The sequence below is a fragment of the Arvicanthis niloticus genome, chromosome 17 (assembly GCF_011762505.2).
Source record: "Arvicanthis niloticus isolate mArvNil1 chromosome 17, mArvNil1.pat.X, whole genome shotgun sequence".
NCBI lineage: Eukaryota > Metazoa > Chordata > Mammalia > Rodentia > Muridae > Arvicanthis > Arvicanthis niloticus.
The window spans coordinates 12,504,082-12,510,081 of record NC_047674.1 but is presented as its reverse complement, the minus strand read 5'-3'; positions in this window follow the sequence as shown (position 1 = coordinate 12,510,081).

The following is a 6,000-nucleotide window of genomic DNA, read 5'->3' as shown; positions in this document are numbered from 1 at the left end:
GCTAAATAAATAAATACCTAACCATGATGTCATGTCTGAAACTAAGATGTCTTCATATCATGGCAGGAAGGGGAAATCTTAAATATGTGAAAGGACAGCTAGAAGTCCTGAAGAAGGGCTAGATAGGTCATTCATACCCAACATCAAAAAGTGATAAAATCACTGAAAATAGAACAAATGAGAGAGTCTCCTCTCCCCTGAGGCAATAAGAGAGCTAAGCCTTTCTAGCGGCACTACTAAAGACTTAAAGAGCTCATGCTGGCTGTTAGTGCAAGCCCCTTTGTTTCCCTTCTCGAACATCAAACTTTGGAGGCCAAGGTGACTTGACTCCCCCACTGACAGGTATGAGAGCACTCTATGATTATCAGCCAAGACTGGCTCATACCAGCCTCTGCACTAAATGCCCCCATGATGGTCGTAAGGAAGCTACACTGAGTCTACAGCTGCTTGCTGCCAAAGTGACTGCTTCCAACTGCTTACCCTGGACAAACTTTTGTCACCACAAAAGCATTGTTGAACTCTAAATGACTCGATAGCTATTCTCACTCAGGAAAGAAGCAAGCATTTTTCTCGAGGGCCAGCAAAAGGCTGTGACTGGTGCAAACACAGTCCTGCTGCATAACCTACTCCTACAGCATTTGCATGAAGTTCTACCAGGATCTGTGCAAACACCTTTAACATACCCCCATTCTGACTACACAAGCGGGCTGAGCCTCACTCTGAGAACCAGCCAAGAGACACTCTGGCTGCCTCCAGTTCTAGACTTCTCAAGTGGTCTGTTATTATCCACTTGTGATCTTCACCATTACTAGAATGGGCAGGTCTAGGTAACAAAACGAGAAGCTACATCAGCTTGATCAAAATGGAAACAGTGACATTAGCCGAAAGCTTCAGAGTGGTTAAATCAGAAACACAGGAAGCAACAAAGATAACAAGGGTTGAAGATGAAAGACCGGGGGCCTTGGTCAGTGCATTTGTTCTAGGGATCTTGTGTGATTAAGGGCCAGGGGTCTCAGATAACCTACTCCTGCAAGTTACGACGCTTGTGTGGTACTTAGTTTTTAGTTGTCATTTTGACACAACATAGACTCATCTGGGAAGAGAGTCTCCATAAGGAAGCCTTCTCTGCATCAGGTTGACCTTTGGGCATGTTTCTTAGTTAGGGTATTGTGATGAGATGCCACAGCAACTCTTAGAAGGGAGAACATTTTATTGGGGCTGGTTTACAGTTTTGGAGATTTAGTCTATTATGATCATGGCAGGAAGGAGGCAGCATGCAGGCAGACATGGCGCTGGAGCTGAGAGTTCTACATCTTGATCCACAGGAAGAAGATGGACACTATGCACCACACTGGACATAGCTTGAGCATATATGAGACCTCAAAGCCCACCCCCAAAGTGACATACTTCCTCCAACAAGGCCACACCTCCTAATAGTGCCACTCCCCAAGGGCCAAGCATTCAAATATTTGAGTGTATTGGGGTGAGCATACCAATTCAAAACACTACAGTGTATCTGTGGGGGGTTGTCTTGATGACCTTAAGTGATGTGGGAAAACCCAGCCTGAGAGTGGGCAGAACTACTCCTGGGTTTTAGACGCTGGGCTGTATGGGTAGAGATGACCAGCTGAAGCCAGCAGGCTATGTACTCTTTGCTCTGACTTAAACTATGTCTAGGACTCACTGTTTCAAGCTACTGCTGCTTTGAGTTTGCCTACAACAATGGACTGCAATTTGGAACTGAGCTAAAATATGCCCTTTCTCCTTTGCTAGGTCATTTTATCACAGCAATGGAACATGTGTCACTACCAGCCTGCCCAGCAGCAGTTGCAGGCTCTGCCTGCTGCTGCTGCTGCTGCTGCTGCTGCTGCTGCTGCTGCTGCTGCTGCTGCTGCTGCTGCTGCTCTCCTTCCTCTCACTGCTGACAAACGCTAAAGATTACATAGCTGGAGTTATCCCACAACAATAACCCTCTAATCTGTTGCCTAGAGCCCTAGGTCTCTGGTCTCTAAAGCCTGGAGCAACAGGGTCCTAGCACTCAAGGTTTGTAGCTGTAATCCTCTGGGTTTTCTATTCCAGCACCTAAGCTATCAGGCTTGGTCATAGGACCCAGGATTGTCAACATTGGGACATCCTCTCTTTGCCTCTTCATGATTTCTATCTGAATCCAGTGAAAGCATTCAGGACAGATGACTGGAAACAACCCGAAACACAGTCAAAGAACCACACAAGCATGTTTATATGTCTGGATCCCGGAGTGAGACACTTCCAAACAGGATCAAACCTGTAACCATACCAAAGTGGCCCAGATCAGTGACCTTTACCACTGCTGGGGTGGAAGAAGGCATTGGAGTACATCATTCCCAACCTGGAAGAACAAGACTTTCCTAACCCACCTAGGGGCTCGGGGCAAGATAGCCTATCCAGCCAGAGTTCAAAAGTGACAGGCCCTGGGGAGACAGGAGACAGATTGGGTTCCCTTTGGCAAGGCTGCAAGGCAGAACACTTCTAGTGTAGCAATCTTCAAAGAATGAACCAGAACAGGCAGAAGGGCTGTCAGCCTTACCACAGTCACAGCCTACCCATTGTTACAGCCCCCATGGTCACAGCCTACCCATGCTCACAGACCCTATAGTCATAGACCCTCATGGTCACAACCCCCTTAGGCACAGCTCCCATAGTCCCCTCATGGTCACAAATCCCATGGTTAAAGTTCCCCTTGCCCACAAACCAAAGGGCAGCCTTACCCAGGGCATGAGAGTGACAAATGCCCCGCTCTCTAGAGGTCTATGCCTGAGAGAGCATAAGACCCTGAGATTCTACCAATGTTGCTGCTAGAGCTCTTGCTAACTGTTGTAACATAACACTGGCCCCCGGGAAACATGAGAGTTCAACCCCATGTCTTTGACCTCTGGGCTCATGGAGACTTAGCCCTAGGACAACCCTAACCATTAATAGGAAGCATATGCTCTCCAATTGTCATGACATTTCTGTCCTGCCTGCAGGTACACAACAAATACCATTGCCATGTGTCTGATGCACTTCCAAGCTGGCTGCCCTGTTCTGAGGTTCATGCCTCCCTGGGCTCTCCCCTGAACCTCCACAGCTCATGGGGCTTGGTAGGGCCTGCTCAGCCCTTGCCCGACACCTATTTCTAAACTAGCCCTTATCTTTCCTACGACTGAAGGGGTCCTGAGTGAGTGAGAACCTATGCAGAGCCAGCTTGGTCCTGCCCCAGTCTCAAGCGGCCAGGACGAACAGTGTGTGAGACTCTACGCCCTGACAACACCCTCAGAATCATCCTGAGCCATGACATCCCAAGATCCCCTGTAGAAGCCATGTCCCAGCTATATATATCAGTACCCCAAGGTGACCCTCCCTTTCCCATCCTCACCCTACACTGGTTATATCTCTTGACACAGGGCAAAGGCAGACCGGCTCCCTGCTCTGGTGCACACATGATGACCATTCCCTCCCTCTGGGTCTCAGACTGAGTTGGGGACAAGGAGCAGATGGGAAAGGACAAGGCAGGGGTCTCCACAGCACTCTAGCTTCTGATCAGTGAAATCTGTTCCATGGAGCTCAGGAATCCAGGCCAGTGCAGGGTTGGGCAGTTTTACAAGCAACTTCAGAAGAAGTTGTCCCACGCCCTGGAGGCCCACGTAGGGAGACACTGGCTGTTCCTGCCTGAGACTTCAGATTTGAAGAAAAGCAGAGAGTGAAGAGTATCCAAGCCCGCGGCACAGTTGGGGAAGGAAAAAAAACACTGCTCCATATGGGCCTCCTCCAGTCCATGCCTGTGTCCCTGATATCCTGCCATGGCCTCCAGATCCACTGTGAGGAGTCTTGTTGTCCTCTTGTATCCCGGTGTCTTAAGGAGTCCCAGACATTTGGGCACTGAAGACCTTTCCTTCATCTCCTCAGCACGCCTGTATTCATGGACAGAATTTTACTAACATCTAAATGCCCTCAGGCTACTGTTCCTCAGCTAAGAACAGCTACAGTGAGGAGACACCAGAGGTGCCCTGGGGTCCTGGCCAGGACCACAGTGTGGTAACACCCAGGGCCCATCCCAAGACTCCTTGTCCCATAGCTAAGGTTGTCTTCAGGGCTGTCAGCACCCACCTCAGATTTCGAGCAAAATCAAATCCTTTCTAGAGTTCAGGCAAAAATCTTGTGATTTTTTTTCTTTCAAATAGTCTGGGCTTGGCAAGTCTTGAGCTGTATTTTGCCAAGCCCTCCGCCCTCCTGTAATTTAAAGGAGGGGAAAGAGCACAGGAGACGAAACCACCGTGCATTCCGAGGGAGCCGCGGTCTGCTGCAGCTACTGCCACGGGTCCTCAGAGTTATCCAAGCAGAGGAGGGGCCCCTCCCCCGCTCTGTGGACTGTCAGTTTAGTCTTTTTTTTTTTTTTTTTTAGCTTAATTGGGTTAAGTTGGGTTAGGTAAAGTAGTTTAGTTTAGTTATGGTACGCTAGTTTAGTTTACTTTAGTTGTTTAATTTATACCCATCAACAAGGTGGTCCTAAAGGGAGTTAGCACCCTCCCAGCCCAGGCTATTGTGGCCAGGTGAGGGCTGAAGAGGCCCTGAATATTATGCCTCTAAGTCAGCATGTGGGAACTGTGGGGGAACACAGGTAGACAGAGCAGCCTATAGCAGTTCTTGAAAAGAGGCCCAAACTCTGAGACTGGTTCAGGGTCACTTAACAAATCTTTCCCTGGACCACTTGGCATTGCCCCAAGGAGAAACAGATAAGCAGATGCTACCCCGAAGCCCCAAAGTCTCAGCATCCTTAGAACACAGGAAGAGGCTGAGAACAGAGTGGGCCTTGGGGCACAGAGGGTGCTTGGCCCCGGGACTAGTAGTGTAGGGAAAGGCAGTCAGGAAGGCCGGAGGGTGTGGGAAATTTCTCCAGTGAAACAATGGCTCCAAGCCACAGTCTCCAGCCAGCCTGGACAGCAGGACACCACATGGACAGAGACCTGGCTAGGCTTTGGGGACAGGCAGAGTCCTGAGGTCACTTCCTGTTCCCCCAGCCCACCTGAAGCTGTGCATGCCCTGGTATGACTGCAGTGGGGGATGGTCAGGGCCCTGGGCCATCTGCAGATGGGCACCACACCCTGTGGTTGCTGCTAAGCCACAAGCCCACATGTAATGACAAGGCCGGCCAGCCTGTCCCTGAGGCTCAGAGCCAAGCATCAACAATTCTGAGTAGTGGTTTTCTGCTCTCCCAGCCGGTGGGCAGCCTTCATGTGTACATCTCTGAGAGTAGCTTTCCAAAGTTTAAAAAGGTACGGTGGGGGCTAAGGAGATGGCTCAGTAAAGTGCTCGCCATGTAAGCCTGAAGACCTGAGTTCAACACCCAGCACCCATGAATAAAAGATGGCCATAAAGGATTGAACTAGTAAGCACTGGAGAGGCCTGGAGGAGGATTCTTGGGGCTTGCTGGTCAGCCTGCTCAGTGAGCTAAAATAAACCCTTTCTTCCCCTAAGTTGCTTTTGGTGAAAATGTTTCATTACAGCAATAAAGATGAAATTAGAATAATGACTAACTTTAAAAAAAACTATTATTTTTATATTTGTTGGCTCGGTTTTTGTTTGTTTTACTTTTATGGGTTTTTTTTTTTTTTTTGCCAGTGTAAAAGTTGCCTGGAACAACTTAGGGGACAAACGATGTATTTGGTTCACGGGTTTAGGCTTAAAGTCCATGGTTGCTTTGGTTCTGCTGTTTCTGGGCAAGGGTGAGGTGGAGCATCAGGGCTGGGGCTCTGCTGGAAAAGCAGCGATGCCCACCTCATGGTGACAAAAAGCAGAAAGAGGTCGGAAAGGGAGAGCGTGGTATGCATCTTTCCAAGACAAGCTCCTGGTAACCTGTCTCTCCAACTAAGTCCTGCCTCCTACTTCACCATTTTCCCAACCAAACCATCATGTCATGAACCCATCCGTTGATGAGGTCAGAGCACTTGAGGACAAGTCACTTCTCAAAGCTTAGCTCTAAAC